Here is a 21,553-nt window from a genome sequence, read left to right as displayed (position 1 = left end):
GTTCCGATAAGACCGTCGACGTGTACGACCTACTCTGTGAATGTGTACCACTACCGCCGCTCGAACGTTTATAGAACATGTACCTTCGACCCTCGAAGACCCGTGGACGGCAAGTTCCTTGTTGACCCCGAACACCTACGGAGTGTGAACATCTACGAAGTGAGAACGACTACTTCCACTACAGCCGTCGCAAGAACGCCCACTTCCCTCTACGAATGAGAACCGTCCCCTTTGCACGCTCCGAAGGTATAACCCCGAGACGACGTGCGTGAACGAATGCTTGTGATGTTTGAGATGCTCGTGTTTGCACCATGTCCAATTTGTCACTCGTTTCCTAGTCGCCAACTCGTGGGACACCCGGTATCCGGGAGTGCCCCACCATCTTCTGCACGCAACCGCACACTTCTCCTTTGCATCGGTATCTCAATCGAGTTGCCGGAACCGGAACATTGCCATAGCACCGTTTCGTTATCGTTGTCGTGGCACCCCTTTTCATTTCCGCCATGATGACAAATGCTTCTTAATATGCTCGTATCAACATTTTCATAAATATTGCATAAAACATGCATGTCATCCGCATCATAATAACAACTTCAAGAATGTTTAAATTGTTGTTTGCATTAAATTACTAATGCATATGGGGATTTACCGGGTTTGTTGTTTGTTATATCCGGCCCCATTTAAATTGTTTAGATGATATAGTTTTGTTATGCTTCACCTCTTTCCATGTTAACCAACATTTAATATTGTTCAGTACCTAACCGAGAGTGAACTAAATAAGTCATGTGGTGATTCGTCAATATGCAACTCGTTGCATATTGAGCTCCACTTAATTTTTAGTATTGTTTGTGCACTTGACCATGCCATGCTTCATTAAACCGGACATGCATCATACTTGGTTGTGCATCGTGCCATGTTCATGTGTTGGTTGTTTACTATGTTGTGTGCTTATTCCGGTGTTGCTTCTTCGGGTTGGGTCCGATAACGTCGTGTTTGTGAGGACCCGTTCGACTACGTCCGTTTGTCTTCTTCAGTGACTCATTCTTCTTCCTTGCGGGATTTCAGGCAAGATGACCATACCCTCGAAATCACTTCTATCTTTGATTGCTAGTTGCTTGCTCTTTTGCTATGCCTATGCTGCGATACTTACCACTTGCTATATCGTGCCTCCATATTGTTAAGCCAATCCTCTAACCCACCTTGTCCTAGCAAACCGTTGTTTGGCTATGTTACCGCTTTGCTCAGCCCCTCTTATAGCATTGCTAGTTGCAGGTGAAGATTGGAGTTTGTTCCTTGTTGGAACATGGATATTTGTTGGAATATCACAATATCTCTTATTTAATTAATGCATCTATATACTTGGTAAAGGGTGGAAGGCTCGGCCTTATGCCTGGTGTTTTGTTCCACTCTTGCCGCCCTAGTTTCCGTCATATCGGTGTTATGTTCCTGGATTTTGCGTTCCTTACATGGTTGGGTTATAATGGGAACCCCTTGACAGTTCGCCTTGAATAAAACTCCTCCAGCAAGGCCCAACATTGGTTTTACCATTTGCCACCTAGCCTTTTCTTTCCCTTGGGTTCTGCAGACTCAAGGGTCATCTTTATTTTAACCCCCCGGGCCAGTGCTTCTCTAAGTGTTGGTCCAAAATGGGCAACCTGCGGGGCCACCTCGGGGAAACTCGAGGGCTGGTTTTACTTGTAGCTTGACCTATCCGGTGTGCCCTGAGAAGGAGATATGTGCAGCTCCTATCGGGATTTGTCGGCACATTCGGCCGGCTTTGCTGGACTTGTTTTACCATTGTCGAGGATGTCTTGTAACCAGGATGCCGAGTCTGATCGGAATGTCTTGGGAGAAGGAATATCTTTCGTTGACCGTGAGAGCTTGTGATGGGCTAAGTTGGGACACCCCTGCAGGGATTTGAACTTTTGGAAGCCCTGCCCGCGGTTATGGGCAGATGGGAATTTGTTAATGTCCAGTTGTAGAAAACCTGAAGTTGATCTTAATTAAAATACATCAACCGCGTGTGTAGCCGTGATGGTCTCTTTCCGGCGGAGTCCGAGAAGTGAACACGGTGTTGGAGTAATGTTTGACGTAGGTTGCTCTAGGATCACTTCTTGATCATAGATTCTCGACCATGCCTTTTGCCTTCTCTTCTCGCTCTCATTTGCGTATGTTAGCCACCATATATGCTAGTCGCTTGCTGCAGCTCCACCTCATACCTTTTTACCCTACATATAAGCTTAAATAGTCTTGATCGCGAGGGTGTGAGATTGCTGAGTCCCCGTGACTCACAGATACTTCCAAAACCAGCTTGCAGGTGCCGATGATACCAAACAGGTGACGCAACCAAGCTCAAGGAGGAGCTCGATGAAGATCGTGTTCGTTATGTTGTTCCGTTTCCAGTTGATCAGTAGTGGAGCCCAATTGGGGACGATCGGGGATATGTGTAGCATTTGGGGTAGTCTTCTTTATTTTGGTTCCGTAGTCGGACCTTGATTGTATCTGGATGATGTAATGCTTTATTCATGTATTGTGTGAAGTGGCGATTGTAAGCCAACTATGCATCTCTTTCCCTTATGTATTACATGGGTTGTGTGAAGATTACCTCACTTGCGACATTGCTTTCAATGCGGTTATGTCTCTAAGTCGTGCTTCGACACGTGGGAGATATAGCCGCATCGAGGGCGTTACAAGTTGGTAATCAGAGCCTTCCCCGACTTAGGAGCCCCCTGCTTGATCGAATCGCTGGCGTTGTTGAGTCTAGAAAAATGTTTTGAGTCATTTAGGATTATATATATCTGAGAGTAGGATTCTTTTTACTCCTCAGCCCCTTCGTCGCTCTGGTGAGGCATCCTGACGTAGAGTTTTGACTCTTCTCTTCTCAAATTTCACTAATTTTTTTTAGGATCACGCGGGTATCTTGGAATCGTTCCGATGGTTTTGTGACGAGAACATTGTTCTTGGTGCCTCCTGACATTTAGGGGTTGTGGCAGTGTCCCGGGGAGTTGAGCTCCGAGGTCTTGTCGTCACAATTTTATCGTTGCAGTTCTGGAATACCTGAGTTTCGCCGACATCGAAAATCTCTTTTATGCAGTTGTTGGTGAGATAACCTCGACGCCACCCAGTACTGGGGCGGGAGTTCGGGACTATTGGCATAACTCGTATAACGGATGCTTTTCGAAGGTTGAGGTATACGATTTCCGAAGGTTTCTTGGTTATGTGTTGAAGGATGGATACAGCTGGATGTAGGATTTGCTAGTTTTGGGTGAGATATTATGCTTCCCCTGTATCCCCAACACCTGATTGCATAACCGGAAAGTTTCGGGAGTTTATAAGTGGGAATTCAAGTATATCGTAGGATATCTTTCTGACAGATGTATGATATGAAATTGGGGTTCGACGTCTAGTGGTCCGCCTATTCACGGTTGGTTTTACAGTGGTCTCGTTGTGTCTTAAAGAGTCCTTGGCTATGCCTACTCGGGGACGCTTCGTATGTCATGTGCACTACCTTGTACATGATGGTGTTGTACGATCGAGCCCGTGTAGGCCCCACCACGAAAACTTCGGATGAAATCTCTATCATATGTTTGTTCCGGCTCATTCCGCAAGCCAATCCTTTGTTTTGTTTTGAGTTGTGGTATTTGAGTTGCTTCAATGTCAAGTGTTGATTCCATACCTTCCCCAAACGGTGTTCTCATACTCTGATGTGAATACCAATCCTTCATGATAATCGAGATTGTCATGTCAATTCTTTTTCAACCGGCGTGTTTTCTCTTTAAGTGGACCCGATCATTTCAACATCCGCAAGATCAACTCAAGTCTTCTCAACGGTGTTGTTTCATCCATCCCAAGTTGTCTTTGTTGTCCCTCCCTCCCACCCTTGTTTCTTTAAGGACTCAGATTCCTTAATCAAGTATCCATATTATCGATGGAACTCTCTCCATTCTTTTCTTTCAATGTTCGTATCCGGTGATTCTCATGAAGATTCTAACGGAGCTTCAAGTTCGTCACTCTTCACTCATTTTTCTTCTTCGGTGGTTTAAATTCAAGCGTTATTGATCATATCTTTTTCCTCGTTTCAAATACCCTCTCATGCCGGTGCTCCTCATATTCATTCACTTCTCGCTATTCATTTGTTACGGAGTGCTGAAGATATCTCGAAGATTCGTGTTTCCACTCTGCATTCGGTCAACCTATTTCAATATTGGTATCTCATTCAAGCCATTTAATTCAACCGGTGCAATCTCTCTTTTCCAGCAATTTTCTTCAACGGTGTATCTTTTGAGTGGGCCCTAACCCACAGGTCTTTTCCCAGGATCTTACCCAACTCTTCTAATCTTCCTGGAGTTACTCTTAAATTATTTTCCAAGTTTGACGTAAGTATGAATTATCATCAGTCAAATGCCTTTCCCCAAGATCTTTCAATTCTTTTCATCGTCGGTTCAACCTTTCTAATATTTGTTATCCCGAAGTATCTCAACAATTCATGGTGGTGTTTCTCATCGTCATTCTCTGCATTTCAAGACCGAAGAAGATTTTTTCTCTCAATCTTGCTCCATTCTCTTCAAAATTCATGATTCTAGCTTGTTGCCATCCTCTCATAATTGTTTTCGATTGTGAGAATTGTTTTCAACCATCCGGAGCAATTCAAGATTCTTGTCAGTTTGATTCTCCAAAAACCATCATTTCAGGATTACTCATTATCAACTTTCAGCTCTCGTTCTCCAAATCTTACCGGTGCATCATTCAAGTGTTCTCTAGTCAGTTCATGATATCTTTGTTCTATTGTATCTAAATTTCCCTCAAGTATCTTCATTCGTTCTCTAATTCTTCCCGGTGGTTCTTCATCTTTTATTCGTTCATTCTTCAATTCTTACGGTGGTTCGTTCAAGAGTTTTTCTCCTTTGTTATCTTATAGATTCATTCGTTGTTTCCTAAATCCTACCGGCGGTTCCTTGAAGACCTTCTCAAGTTTATGTTATATCTCTTTTAATCCTTTTTAATGAGAATAAGTGGTATGCAAAATCTGTTGCTTGTCATCAATCCAAATTGGTGAAGGATAAGCATAATGTAATTCTTATTCTTGTTTCATCGAGTAAATTCTATTCCTTAGTCCGGAGGTTCATCAAATTCTCTATTTCAATTGTTTTCCATCTTTTGTTTCCGGAGTTCCAAGTTTCTTCCACATTATATCGTCGCAAAGATCCATATATATCATCGCAAGCCTTCACCTTGCGTTTTCAATTTCTCCTTCCTTTCGTTTGATCATCCTTTTGTTACCGGAGTTCTTCATGGAGGCGCTACATGATGGTTCATAAAGGATTTAATTCCTTCTCGAAGTGTTTATCAAGATTCTTTTCAGAGGAGCTCAATCATTCTTCATTTTGCAATTCCGAAGTGCAATTCTTTCTACCGTATCATTGGAGGTGGTTTTATGTCATTCTTGATAATTTGAGTTCATGGTCCACATGTTGTTAAGAATGAGATATTTTAAACCCATCAGTCTCGTCATTGGAGTTATCTTGGTTTATAGTTCACCTAAAGCCTTCCCTAAGGATTGTTGCTATTTATGGTGCTCATAAATGACCCAAGTTCTTCATCTTTCCTCCCGGTGAAATAGTTTCTCATCTCCTTGTCATATAAATCCAATTCTTTTCCCGTGAGTGGCAGGTTTTCACCTCATAATTTGAGATGTATTCCATAAGACCATATCAAGCTTATTCTTTCGTTGTTGGGTTTCCAACAACTTCGTTCTAGCATTTGTTGTAAGCGTGCTCTCTCAAGATCTTGTTTTCTCCTCCGTTCATTCCATTCCATTTCTCTCTTTTCTTCCGGAGGCATTGTGTTGTTGCTCTCTTCAGTCCTCCTTCTTGTTCTTGTCAGGACCTTGTTCTTTTCATCTTATCAAGCTTCATATCACTTTTCAACCGCAGTTCTGCCCGAGATTATTCTTCTTTGATCTTTGTTTATCTCATTTCAACCAGAGTGGTTGAAATTCCTTCTTGTCCTTCGCGCTCATCATTCTTAGCTTTGCAATCTCAAGGTTTCCGTAATGTTCCTTGTTCCTATTTTCCAACGGAGTGTTTTCTACTTTGTTCATCTTCGTTGTTTTCTTCCGTTCAATTTGTTCAACATCTAAAGGTTCTTTGGTTTCACTCGTTTGTCAAAGCAGCAACTTAGTTTTACCTCTTCTCTTTCTCTTCCGTTTGCCCTCCAGTGCCATTCTAGATCTCGGGACGAGATCCTCTCATAGTGGTGGAGTGTTGTAACGCCCCGAGACCGTTGTGCGAGGTGTCTTACAGTTATTCGCTGTTGTTTCCTTGTCTTTTGCTTGCGTGTTGCATCTTGCCATGTCATCATGTGCATTGCATCATGTCTTCTTGCACCTCTTCTTCAAAAACTCAACTAAATAAAGTGCATAGATCTTTGATCTATTTAAATTGAGGGAAGAGTGCCTTCTCTTTATAACTTTATCCTCCTAATATTTAGGGAGCTATTATAAATATTCCATTAACTTGGAATCACCCATAACACAATTGCACTACTCTTCAACTCTTCTTTTATCCGACTCAATGTCATATATATTTCCTTGTCATCTCTCTCGCAAGTCACACCCATGCATCATCACCTCTCACTTCCTTCTTTTTTTCATGTCTTTGCAAGTGACTTTATTTCCTCCTCCTTTAATGTTCATCTTTTCCCTATAAATCTTGCCTCTTGCCTTACACCTCTCTGCCAAGTTTCATCCTATTTGGAGTTGTTTTGGTTAGGTTCAAAAATGCCTCAAGTTTGAATTATATTCAAACTTGTTTTATTTTTTCTACCTCTAAAAATGTCCAGGATAGTTTCATAAATTGTAGCACAATTTCAGGACCTTGGGATTATTTTTATATTTCCCAAATTCCTTCCATATGCCCCTGGCCTTTTCATTTCGTTTTCTATTTGAAGAAATTCAAATAGAGGATAAGAAGCAGGCGCATTCCAGTAGCAGCAGAGGCCTCGGCCCAGCTAAAACTCTGCGCCAGCTAGCCAACCTCCCACGCCTGCCCGGCCTCCCTGGCCCACTCTCTCCTAACCCTAGATGGCCCAAAGCCCAGCTCCTGCACCTCAACCCATCTCCTCCTCATTCCCTCGCGCCGCCAGGGAACCACACGCCCGAACCACCATCCGCTCGATCCCCTCTCTCCCTTCGCTCTCTCCCTCCCGCTGCTCTTCTCGCGCGCCATCGTCCAGGCCTCCGTGCCCGTGCCCGGATCTCCTCCCAGTCTGTCCTTCGTGCCGGGAGCCCGAGCTCCACTGGATCCCCTCGCCCTCGTCGTTCAACGTCCGGCGCTGCCCTGCTGCTTTGTCCATGGCCTCCGCCACCCCTCGTGCCCCTGCCTCGTCCTCCGGCTGGGGTGCTCCAAGACGGCGCCCGCCGCGGCAGTTCGCAACGCCTTCGTCTCTAGTCTCCAGCGCGACCTCCCTGCCGACCTCGTCGACGACCAGCGCCATCGCCCGCTGCTTCCTGCCAGGAGAGCCGCCGCCTCTCTTCGTCGCCACCAATAGGAGCTCCGTGGTCTTTCCCTTCCTCCCGTCGTGGTTCACCTCACCTCCACCTCCGTCCCCATGGCGCTGCGGCCTCGCCACCTCGGCCTTGCCAGCCTCGCCGAGACAGAGCCACCGCTCGATCCCGATGGCGCCCAAGGCTCCCTGTCGCCATGGCTTTTGCTGGTGTTATGTTGTTGCTCCACACACGCCCTGCTAGTTGCTTCGACTCTCTGCCTGAGCTCCATTTTTCATCATGGACGTGGGGTAGCTGTTTGAAAGCACAAGTGCTCCCTAGGTGGTTTTGATAATTGATGACAACATATCTCTTGTTGGACTAACATTTCTATCTAGCATGTTTCAGATAAGTTCAAACAATGGAGTGGCATGGACTAAAGGTTGTGGGAACTCCTTCAAGATGCTAAGGACAAAGGATTGGCTAAAGCTTCAAGCTCAAGACTCATCATTTTACATTTTAGTGATCCAAGATCACATTGAGTCTTTAGGAAAAGCCAATACTATCAAGGAGGGATGAGGTGTTGCTTAATGAGCCTCTTGCTTCATGTGCTTAGTGATATGCTCCAAAACCCTCAGGTACTTTCCCACTTCCACATATGACCTAATCCCTAAGCCAAACTCGGTCCTACCGATTCTTCCTATCCGGCGCCACCGAGTTTCACTTGTCATAAGCCACTGCCAAACCCTAGCAATTCGGTCCTACCGATAGGGATCTCGGTCTCACCGAGATGGGGTTGCAAACTCTCTGTTTCCCTTTCGTAACTTTTCGGTCTCACCGAAAGAGCGAATCGGTCCCACCAAGATTGCAATGTAAATTCAGTGTTTCCCCTTTGTAACTTTTCAGTCTCACCGAAAGAGCAAATCGGTCCCACCGAGTTTGCCTGACCAACTCTCTGGTTAGCTAATTACCAAATTCGGTCTCACCGAGTTTGTGTAATCGGTCTCACCGAGATTACGTTATGCCCAAACCCTAACCATATCGGTCCTACCGAGTTGCATGTCAGTCCCACCAAAAATCTCTAACGGTCACTAGGTTTACATTTTCGGTCCGACCGAGTTTGTTGATTCGGTCCCACCGAGATTGGAAAACTGTGTGTAACGGTTGGATTTTGTGTGGAGGCTATTTATACCCCTCCACCTCCTCTTCATTCAAGGAGAGAGCTATCAGAACGCATACACCATTCCAACTCATATGTTCTGAGAGAGAACCACCTACTCATGTGTTGAGACCAAGATATTCCATTCCTACCATATGAATCTTGATCTCTAGCCTTCTCAAGTTGCTTTCCACTCAAATCTTCTTTCCACCAAATCCAAATCTATGAGAGAGAGTTGAGTGTTGGGGAGACTATCATTTGAAGCACAAGAGCAAGGAGTTCATTACCTACACACCATTTGTTACTTCTTGGAGAGTGGTGTCTCCTAGATTGGCTAGGTGTCACTTGGGAGCCTCCGACAAGATTGTGGAGTTGAACCAAGGAGTTTGTAAGGGCAAGGAGATCGCCTACTTCGTGAAGATCTACCGCTAGTGAGGCAAGTCCTGTGTGGTCGATGGCCATGGTGGGATAGACAAGGTTGCTTCTTCGTGGACCCTTTGTGGGTGGTTGCTTCTTCGTGGACCCTTCGAGGGTGGAGCCCTGTGTGGACTCGCGCAACCGTTACCCTTGGGTGGAGCCCTGTGTGGACTCGCGCAACCGTTACCCTTTGTGGGTTGAAGTCTCCATCAACGTGGATGTAGGATAGCACCACCTATCCGAACCACGGGAAAAACATCCGTGTCTCCAATTGCGTTTGAATTCTCCAAACCCTTCTCTTTACATTCTTGCAAGTTGCATGCTTTACATTCCGCTGCTCATATAATCTTTGCATGCTTGCTTGATATGTATTGTGTATGTTGAAATTGTGCCTAAACTCCACTTAAACCGAAAAAGCTTAAAAAATTGCAACTTGAGCATTAAGTGTCTAATCACCCCCCTCTAGACACATCTACTTCTAGATCCTACAAGTGGTATCAGAGCTTTGGTCTCCATTGCCTTGGCTTAATCACCATTGGAGGAAGATGGCTGTGTCTACATTAGGGAGTCTTAGACATAGAGTGCCTATTCTTGATGGAGAGTATTTCCATGAGTGGAAAAATGAGATGCTTGTAATCTTCAGTCAATATCATTTGAACAAGTATATTGCTAGCCCTTGTGCACCTCATGTTGATCCTTTGCATCCTACCCTAGATGAAGATATTGACATGATTCGCAATCTTAGAACTATTGAGCTCATCATTAGAGGATTGCCCAAAAATTTGATTGCTAGTTTTCCTACTCACAATTGTGCCTATACCATATGGAAATTTCTTGAGGAATGATTTCCTGATTATTCCTTGAAAACTTTGGATGAAATTCTCCATAAATCTATTGCCTTGAGTAAGATGAACTCTAGTGATCCTAGTTTTGGTAAATGTCTTTTTGAACTTGCCAATCTTAAGCATGCTAAAGGAGATGTTGGAATCATTAATGATATCATATTCAAAGCTATAAGAATTCATAAAAGTGACCACTTTGATGATCATTTATCTAATGAATTACCCTCTCTAGGAAATAATGAGTCACAAGATCATGATGAACATGAATATTATGATGATGATGATAGTGACTTCGATCTTGATGATGCAATGAGACATGTTGGTCTTATGGCAAATCTTCGGGGATATGAATCAGGAGGAAAGGAATGGGTTCTTGATAGTGGATGTACTGATCATATGACCGGAGATGAAGAGATGTTTCGTGAGCTTGCTAAAAATGACGGCCCTCGAAAATATGTCACCTTTGGTGATAATTCAAAGGGTAAAGTGGTTGGCCTTGGTAAGGTGGCCATCTCACATGATAGTTCCATTCAAAATGTCATGCTCGTTGAATCTCTTGGCTACAACTTACTTTCAGTATCTAGACTTGCTGATTTCGATTTGAATGTCCTATTTACTGAGGTAGATTGCCAAGTATTTCGTCGAGACAATCATAAAATGGTCTTTACGGGTATGCGTAGAGGTGATCTTTACATTGTCGATTTCTCTAAAAAGGCACAACCTAAAACTTGCTTTGTTGCTAAATCCTCAAAAGGTTGGTTGTGGCATAGACGACTAGGTCACGTTGGCATGAGAAACCTTGACAAGCTTATTAAAGGAAATCATATCCTTGGAGTCAACGATGTCATATTTGATAAGGATAGACTTTGCAGTGCTTGTCAAGCAGGTAAACAGGTTGGAGGAAGACATCCCGTGAAGAACATCATGACCACAAGGAGGCCACTCGAGCTACTTCACATGGATCTTTTTGGTCCCAACGCCTACAAGAGTCTCGGTGGAAATTACTTTGGTCTAGTTATAGTTGATGATTTTTCAAGATTTACGTGGGTGTTCTTTCTTAATGACAAATCGCAGGTCCAGAAGATCTTCAGAAACTTCGCTAGGAAGGCCCAAAATCAGTTTGATGTGAAGATCAAGAAGGTTCGGAGTGACAACGGAATGGAGTTCAAGAATGCAAATGTGGACACCTTTCTTGACTAAGAAGGGATTTCACACGAGTTCTCGGCTACGTACACACCTCAACAAAATGGAGTAGTTGAGAGGAAGAACCGGACGCTCATTGAAATGGCAAGAACGATGCTTGATGAATACAAGACGCCAAAGCACTTTTGGGCAGAAGCGGTTGAGACAGCTTGTCACGCAACAAATCGCTTATATCTTCACAAGCTACTCGGCAAGACGGCATACGAGCTCCTCACCGGTAACAAGCCTCAAGTTGGATACTTTCGAGTATTCGGCTCAAAGTGCTACATTCTTGATAAGCATCGTCGTTCAAAGTTTGCTCCTAAATCTCATGAAGGTTTTCTACTTGGTTATGGCTCAAACTCTCACACTTACTGTGTCTACAACAATTTCACCCGAAAGTTTGAAGAGACGGTAGATGTGAAGTTTGATGAATCTAATGGCTCGCAAGTAGAGCAATTGCCAATTGATGTAGGAGACAAAGACTCTTCAGAAGCAATCCAAGACTTGTCCATTGGCAAAATTCGTCCAACGGAGGTGAAGGAGAGTACTTCATCTGTCCAAGTGGAAGCTTCTACTTCACGACAAGGTGAACCAAGAATCGACACGGAAGCATCCACAAGTGGGACACACCAAGATGAAGAAAACGAGGAAGTACGTCAAGATGAACATCAACAACCTCCTTCTCCACCACGACAAGAGAACGACGACGTCAACAATGAAGAAGGCCAAGAAGAAGAACAAGATGAAGAAGATGTTCAACGAAGACCCAAGCAAAAGCTCTCACGAGTTCGAGCAAGAATTGCCAAAGATCATCCCGTCGAGCAAATCCTCAATGATATACAAACCGGGAGAATCACTCGCTCAAAAACTCGTTTAGCTAACTTTTGTGAAAACTATTCATTCATCCCTAGCATTGAACCTATGAAGGTTGAAGAAGCATTGGAAGATCCAGATTGGATAAACGCTATGCATGAAGAGCTACATAATTTTGAGAGAAACCAAGTTTGGACATTGGTCGAGAAGCCCGACAACAACCACAACATCATTGGTACCAAATGGGTGTTTCGCAACAAGCAAGATGAAGATGGACAAGTGGTTCGCAACAAAGCACGTCTCGTCACCAGAGGGTACACACAAGTCGAAGGTATGGACTATGGTGAGACGTATGCTCCCATTGCTAGACTTGAGTCCATTCGCATCTTACTTGCCTATGCTAATCACCATAATATCACCTTGTACCAAATGGACATTAGAAGTGCTTTTCTAAATGGTGAAATAGAGGAGGAAGTTTATGTCAAACAACCTCCCGGCTTTATCAATCCTAAGAAACCAAATCATGTCTACAAACTTCACAAAGCTCTTTATGGTCTTAAACAAGCTCCTAGAGCATGGTATAAATGCTTGACCAAGTTCCTTACTACAAGTGGTTTTGAAATTGGTAAAATTGATTCTACTCTTTTCACTAAAAGGGTCAATGGAGAACTATTTGTATGCCAAATTTATGTTGATGATATCATATTTGGTTCAACTAACCCTCTCTTTAGTGAAAAGTTTGGAAAGCTAATGTCAGAGAAGTTTGAGATGTCTATGATGAGTGAACTCAAATTCTTTCTCGGGTTGCAAATCAAGCAAACTAAGGAAGGTACATTTGTCTCTCAAACAAAGTACACCAAGGACTTATTCAAGAAGTTCAATATGCAAGAATGCAAAGGTATGTCTACACCCATGCCTACTAGTGGACATAATGATTTAACCAAAGATGGTGAACCGGTTGATCAAAAGGTGTATCGCTCTACGATTGGTTCATTGTTATACCTATGTGCTTCACGTCCCGATATTATGCTAAGTGTGTGCATGTGTGCACGATATCAAGCTGCTCCTAAAGATTGTCATCTTAAGGCTGTGAAAAGGATAGTGAGATATTTAATCCATACACCAAATTTTGGCATTTGGTATCCTAAGAGGTCTTCTTTTGATCTTGTTGGCTATTCTGACTCGGATTATGCCGGAGACAAGGTTGAAAGAAAGTCCACTTCGGGTACTTGTCAATTTCTTGGCAGATCTCTTGTGTCTTGGTCTTCCAAGAAACAAAACTCGGTATCCTTATCCACCGCCGAAGCGGAATACATTGCCGCTGGTTCATGTTGTGCTCAATTACTTTGGATGACCCAAACTCTTAAAGATTATGGGATTTATGTGAAACATGTTCCACTGCTTTGTGACAATGAAAGTGCTATCAAAATTGGTCATAATCCTGTACAACATTCTCGAACTAAGCACATTGAAGTTCGTCATCATTTCATTCGAGATCATGTTGCTAAGGGTGACATCAATCTTAAGCATGTTCGCACCGACAAGCAATTAGCGGATATATTCACTAAACCACTTGATGAGAAAGTGTTTTGTAGGTTGAGAGGAGAATTGAACATCATTGATGCTTCGAACTTGGAGTAGAAACTCCATTGGATACATGCAAGACATGAGCTTATGACTAATCCATGATATATCTCTTATGATAACTATCTTATGTCTTGGATATATTTGCACCTTGCATGTTGCCTAACCCATGTAGGTGCTTGGTTGAATCTAATTCCATGAGATTGCGACTCACTCACATCTTGAGCAATCTCTACAAGACCAAGACTCTACACAATAGTGGTTGAAGACAAGGAAGCACAAAATCATTCAAACATATCCTTTGACAAATTCTATGTTAAGCTTCATGATTGTCATTTTTGGATACACAAGTGCTCTTCCTTGCAAGAACTAACCCATGTAGGTAGATGAACTCAAACTCCAAGTGGTGCTCCCAACTCTTGATGAGCTACATCAACCTTGAGCACCCACACAAGTTCAACTACATGAGCAAGAACCACACCACCACCCAAGGTATGTTATTCCATCTTAGAGAAGCTTTACTCTAAGACATGAGTCAAAGCAACTTAACAAGGTGAGAATACATCAAGATGCTTAAACGAAAAATGGTAACCCCATTTTGAGCTTAAAACGATGAGTATGACCTACGATCAAGTGTCCTCACTTGACTCCTAAGTCAATATACTCTAACATAGGTGACTATGTCACCGCCCAATTCTAGATGAAGTTCTCTTGTGTTCTTTTCTGAGTTATTGCATTTGTCCCTTGCATATTTGTTTCCTTCTTTTTCAAAAAAAAACTTCATCTAGAAACTTTCACTCTTTTCTTTTTGGTTTTTGTTCTGCATATTTCTGCATCAAATTCCTTGCAAATCTTTCAGCTAATTCATTGCAAATCTTTGTGAGATCTTACTTGACTAGTGAGCTGAGGTGACAAGTGTTTTTCTGTGTGATGAACTCGGTTTCACCGAATTGCCATTTTCGGTCCAACCGAATCCCTTCGGTACTACCAAAACATGCCACTCGGTGCCACCGATTTCGCAACAGGGAAAACAGTTTGCCACATACTCTATATTTCTTCTCATCCAGCTCTACTCAATGAATCTTGTCCTCTACAAGCATCACAATTTTATTCCCTGCTTTGTACTGAATCTCAAGGACCAAACCTATTCGACGGATTCCAGGAAAAACCTTCTTGGAAATTGATGTCAAAGGGGGAGAGAGAGATCACATCAAAGCTTATCATCAGGGAGAGAGAGATCACATCAAAAGCTTATCACCTACAAAGGAGAAAGTACTAAGGGGGAGAGAATACTCAAGGATCCCATATATTAAGAGGGAGAAAGAAATCTCCAAGGGGGAGAGAATACTCAAGGATCCCAGATGCTTGATGTTCAAGAGGAGAGATGCCACATGTCTTTTTGGGGGAAAGACATGTTCATATGAACTCATTTGAATTAAGTTCTATTCATATCTTTCAGCTCTAATTTTCTGTTTCCTATCTTCTCCCAATATCCCATGTAAGATTCAGGGGGAGCAAGACACCTAAGGGAAAGAAATCAGTCAAATTCATTGCATATCTTTATTCTTGGGGACATGTTGAATTCTATGTGGTACCTTGTACTCACTCTCTACATGTCATCCCAGTCTTGGTATTCTTGTGGTTTCTTTTGTTTGCTCTGGCTAGTGGACGTACCTGTGTTATCTAACCTTGTTGTGCAGGTTCATTCCATCCTAAGCCAACTCAAGACCACAAGGTAAGTATATGCATCAAAATCATGAGTATGAGGAGTTCTTGCTTATGTACATACTGTTTGCAATAAGGACTCATGAGCATGAAGGTATTTTCCTTGATAATCTTTTGCTCTGATGCATATGGACAAGATGCATGTAACACATTGCCTACTCTGTCATGGTTATGCTCTCACATGTCTCTATATTTCATATTTACATGAGTGCATACATGTAGGGGGAGCCTATGCTTGTTACATGTCCTTCCAAAGCTTTACTTGCTGCTCTTTATATCTTCATCTAAAGCTTTGATGTATGTTGCCATCAATTACCAAAAAGGGGGAGATTGAAAGCACAAGTGCTCCCTAGGTGGTTTTGATAATTGATGACAACATATCTCTTGTTGGACTAACATTTCTATCTAGCATGTTTCAGATAAGTTCAAACAATGGAGTGGCATGGACTAAAGGTTGTGGGAACTCCTTCAAGATGCTAAGGACAAAGGATTGGCTAAAGCTTCAAGCTCAAGACTCATCATTTTACATTTTAGTGATCCAAGATCACATTGAGTCTTTAGGAAAAGCCAATACTATCAAGGAGGGATGAGGTGTTGCTTAATGAGCCTCTTGCTTCATGTGCTTAGTGATATGCTCCAAAACCCTCAGGTACTTTCCCACTTCCACATATGACCTAATCCCTAAGCCAAACTCGGTCCTACCGATTCTTCCTATCCGGCGCCACCGAGTTTCACTTGTCATAAGCCACTGCCAAACCCTAGCAATTCGGTCCTACCGATAGGGATCTCGGTCTCACCGAGATGGGGTTGCAAACTCTCTGTTTCCCTTTTGTAACTTTTCGGTCTCACCGAAAGAGCGAATCGGTCCCACCAAGATTGCAATGTAAATTCAGTGTTTCCCCTTTGTAACTTTTCAGTCTCACCGAAAGAGCAAATCGGTCCCACCGAGTTTGCCTGACCAACTCTCTGGTTAGCTAATTACCAAATTCGGTCTCACCGAGTTTGTGTAATTGGTCTCACCGAGATTACGTTATGCCCAAACCCTAACCATATCGGTCCTACCGAGTTGCATGTCAGTCCCACCGAAAATCTCTAACGGTCACTAGGTTTACATTTTCGGTCCGACCGAGTTTGTTGATTCGGTCCCACCGAGATTGGAAAACTGTGTGTAACGGTTGGATTTTGTGTGGAGGCTATTTATACCCCTCCACCTCCTCTTCATTCAAGGAGAGAGCTATCAGAACGCATACACCATTCCAACTCATATGTTCTGAGAGAGAACCACCTACTCATGTGTTGAGACCAAGATATTCCATTCCTACCATATGAATCTTGATCTCTAGCCTTCTCAAGTTGCTTTCCACTCAAATCTTCTTTCCACCAAATCCAAATCTATGAGAGAGAGTTGAGTGTTGGGGAGACTATCATTTGAAGCACAAGAGCAAGGAGTTCATTACCTACACACCATTTGTTACTTCTTGGAGAGTGGTGTCTCCTAGATTGGCTAGGTGTCACTTGGGAGCCTCCGACAAGATTGTGGAGTTGAACCAAGGAGTTTGTAAGGGCAAGGAGATCGCCTACTTCGTGAAGATCTACCGCTAGTGAGGCAAGTCCTGTGTGGTCGATGGCCATGGTGGGATAGACAAGGTTGCTTCTTCGTGGACCCTTTGTGGGTGGTTGCTTCTTCGTGGACCCTTCGAGGGTGGAGCCCTGTGTGGACTCGCGCAACCGTTACCCTTGGGTAGAGCCCTGTGTGGACTCGCGCAACCGTTACCCTTTGTGGGTTGAAGTCTCCATCAACGTGGATGTAGGATAGCACCACCTATCCGAACCACGGGAAAAACATCCGTGTCTCCAATTGCGTTTGAATTCTCCAAACCCTTCTCTTTACATTCTTGCAAGTTGCATGCTTTACATTCCGCTGCTCATATACTCTTTGCATGCTTGCTTGATATGTATTGTGTGTGTTGAAATTGTGCCTAAACTCCACTTAAAACGAAAAATCTTAAAAAATTGCAACTTGAGCATTAAGTGTCTAATCACCCCCCTCTAGACACATCTACTTCTAGATCCTACACTATTGAACCTCGCCATGGTTCTGTCCAACGCCGCAAGTCCGACGCCAAGACCACCTCAAGTTTGGCTACATGTAACACCGTGTACGACTACATATATGGGATGCGTCAAGTACCCCACCGTCAAGACCGAGTCCGCCCGGAGACCACGAATCCGTGAGGTTCCACTACCGTTGCCGTGGATCCGACAAGTTCGCGAGTACCACTACCTCCCACGACGACCTTGTACAACTACCGTCACAAGAACCGAGACCGGCAAGTCCAAAGACCCAAGTACCATGAAGCCAAGTACCCCTTCGGATCGCCAAGGTGGATCGCGAACGTTGACGAGGTTCCGATAAGACCGTCGACGTGTACGACCTACTCCATGAATGTGTACCACTACCGCTTCTCGAACGTTATAGAACATGTACCGTCGACCCTCGAAGACCCGTGGACGACAAGTTCCTTGTTGACCCCGAACACCTACGGAGTGTGAACATCTATGAAGCGAGAACGACTACTTCCACTACAGCCGTCGCGAGAACGCCCACTTCCCTCTACGAACGAGAACCGTCCCCTTTGCACGCTCCGAAGGTATAACCCCGAGACGACGTCCGTGAACCATGTCCAATTTGTCACTCGTTTCCTTGTCACCAACTCGTGGGACACCCGGTATCCGGGAGCGCCCCACCATCTTCTGCACACAACCGCACACTTCTCCTTTGCATCGGTATCTCAATCGAGTTACCGAAACCGGAATGTTGCCGTGGCACCATTTCGTTATTGTTGCCGTGGCACCCCTTTTCATTTCCGCCATGACGAAAAATGCTTCTTAATATGCTCGTATCAACATTTTAATAAATATTGCATAAAACGTGCATGTCATCCGCATCATAATAACAACTTCAAGAATGTTTAAATTGTTGTTTGCATTAAATTACTAATGCATATGGGGATTTACCGGGTTTGTTGTTTGTTATATCCGGCCCCATTTAAATTGTTTAGATGATATAGTTTTGTTATGCTTCACCTCTTGCCATGTTAACCAACATTTAATATTGTTCAGTACCTAACCGAGAGTGAACTAAATAAGTCATGTGGTGATTCATCAATATGCAACTCGTTGCATATTGAGCTCCACTTAATTTGTAGTTGTTTGTGCACTTGACCATGCCATGCTTCATTAAACCGGACATGCATCATACTTGGTTGTGCATCGTGCCATGTTCATGTGTTGGTTGTTTACTATGTTGTGTGATTCTTTCCGGTGCTGCTTCTTCGGGTTGGGTCCGATAACGTCGTGTTTGTGAGGACCCGTTCGACTACGTCCGTTTGTCTTCTTCATGGACTCGTTCTTCTTCCTTGCGGGATTTCAGGCAAGATGACCATACCCTCGAAATCACTTCTATCTTTGCTTGCTAGTTGCTCGCTCTTTTGCTATGCCTATGCTGCGATACCTACCACTTGCTATATCGTGCCTCCCATATTGTTAAGCCAAGCCTCTAACCCACCTTGTCCTAGCAAACCATTGTTTGGCTATGTTACCGCTTTGCTCAGCCCCTCTTATAGCGTTTCTAGTTGCAGGTGATGATTGGAGTTTTTTCCTTGTTGGAACATGGATATTTGTTGGGATATCACAATATCTCTTATTTAATTAATGCATCTATATACTTGGTAAAGGGTGGAAGCCTCGGCCTTATGCCTGGTGTTTTGTTCCACTCTTGCCGCCCTAGTTTTCGTCATATTGGTGTTATGTTCCCGGATTTTGCGTTCCTTACACGGTTGGGTTATAATGGGAACCCCTTGACAGTTCACCTTGAATAAAACTCCTCCAGCAAGGCCCAACATTGGTTTTACCATTTGCCACCTAGCCTTTTCTTTCCCTTGGGTTCTGCAGACTCAAGGGTCATCTTTATTTTAACCCCCCGGGCCAGTGCTTCTCTAAGTGTTGGTCCGAAATGGGCAGCCTGCGGGGCCACCTCGGGGATACTCGAGGGCTGGTTTTACTCGTTGCTTGACCTATCCAGTGTGCCCTGAGAAGGAGATATGTGCAGCTCCTATCGGGATTTGTCGGCACATTCGGCCGGCTTTGCTGGACTTGTTTTACCATTGTCGAGGATGTCTTGTAACCGGGATGCCGAGTCTGATCGGAATGTCTTGGGAGAAGGAATATCCTTCGTTGACCGTGAGAGCTTGTGATGGGCTAAGTTGGGACACCCCTGTAGGGATTTGAACTTTTTGAAGCCGTGCCCGCGGTTATGGGCAGATGGGAATTTGTTAATGTCCGGTTGTAGAAAACCTGAAGTTGATCTTAATTAAAATACATCAACCGCGTGTGTAGCCGTGATGGTCTCTTTCCGGCGGAGTCCGGGAAGTGAACACGGTGTTGGAGTAATGTTTGACGTAGGTTGCTCTAGGATCACTTCTTGATCATAGATTCTCGACCGTGCCTTTTGCCTTCTCTTCTCGCTCTCATTTGCGTATGTTAGCCACCATATATGCTAGTCGCTTGCTGCAGCTCCACCTCATACCTTTTTACCCTACCTATAAGCTTAAATAGTCTTGATCGCAAGGGTGTGAGATTGCTGAGTCCCCGTGACTCACAAATACTTCCAAAACCAGCTTGCAGGTGCCGATGATACCGAACAGGTGACGCAACCAAGCTCAAGGAGGAGCTCGATGAAGATCGTGTTCGTTATGTTGTTCTGTTTCCAGTTGATCAGTAGTGGAGCCTAGTTGGGGATGATCGGGGATATGTGTAGCATTTGGGGTAGTCTTCTTTATTTTGGTTTCATAGTTGGACCTTGATTGTGTCTGGATGATGTAATGCTTTATTCATGTATTGTGTGAAGTGGCGATTGTAAGCCAACTATGCATCTCTTTCCCTTATGTATTACATGGGTTGTGTGAAGATTACCTCACTTGCGACATTGCTTTCAATGCGGTTATGTCTCTAAGTCATGCTTCGACACGTGGGAGATATAGCCACATCGAGGGCGTTACAACCTCCTCGTCTTTCGTAGTGTTTGGTGAAGCCCTGCTGGAGAACCACGCTGCTCCACCACCACCACACCGTCGTGCTGCTGCTGGAGTTGTCTTCCCCAACCTCTCCCTCCTCCTTACTGGATCAAGGCGCGGGAGACGTCACCGGGCTGCACGTGTGTTGAACGCGGAGGCGCTGTTGTTCAGTGCTTAGATCGGAATCGACCGCGATCTGAATCACTGCGTGTACGACTCCACCAACCGCGTTCTTGTAACGCTTCCGCTTAGCGATCTTCAAGGGTATGAAGATGCCCTCCCTCTCTCTCTCGTTGCTAGCATCTCCTATATTGATCTTGGTGACACGTAGGAATTTTTTTTTTTTAATTATTGCTACGTTCCCCTACAGTGGCATCATGAGCTAGGTCTATGCGTAGGTTCTATGCATGAGTAGAACACAAAGCAGTTTTGGGTGATGATTTGTTCAATTTGCTTACCGTTACTAGTCTTATCTTGATTCTGCTGCATTGTGGGATGAATCAGCCCGGACCGACCTTACACGTACACTTACGTGAGACTGGTTCCACTGACTAACATGCACTTGATGCATAAGGTGGCTAGCGGGTGTCTGTCTCTCCCACTTTAGTCGAATCAGATTCGATGAAAAGGGTCCTTATGAAGGGTAAATAGCAATTGGCATATCACCATTGTGGTTTTGCATAGGTAAGAAATGTTCTTGCTAGAAACCCATAGCAGCCACGTAAAACATGCAACAACAATTAGAGGACGTCTAACTTGTTTTTGTAGGGTATGCTATGTGATGTGATATGGCCAAAAGGATGTGATGAATGATATATGTGATGTATGACATCGATCATGTTCTTGTAATAGGAATCACGACTTGCATGTCGATGAGTATGACAACCGGCAAGAGCCATAGGAGTTGTGTTAATTTATTGTATGACATGCGTGTCAATGAAAACGCCATGTAATTACTTTACTTTATTGCTAACCATTAGCCATAGTAGTAGAAGTAATAGTGGGCGAGACAACTTCATGAAGACACGATGATGGAGATCATGGTGTCATGCCGGTGACAATGGTGTTCATGACGCGCCTCGAAGATGGAGACTAAAGGCGCAAGATGATATTGGCCATATCATGTCACTTTATGATTTGCATGTGATGTTTGTCATGTTTACATCTTATTTGCATAGAACGATGGTAGCATAAATAAGATGATCCCTCACTAAAATTTCAAGAAAAGTGTTCCCCCTAACTGTGCACCGTTGCGAAGGTTCGTTGTTTC

This window comes from Triticum urartu, chromosome 6A (genome assembly GCF_056163025.1).
Source record: "Triticum urartu cultivar PI428250 chromosome 6A, HENAU_Tu73, whole genome shotgun sequence".
Taxonomy (NCBI): Eukaryota; Viridiplantae; Streptophyta; class Magnoliopsida; order Poales; family Poaceae; genus Triticum; species Triticum urartu.
Note: the sequence above shows the minus strand (reverse complement) of the source record.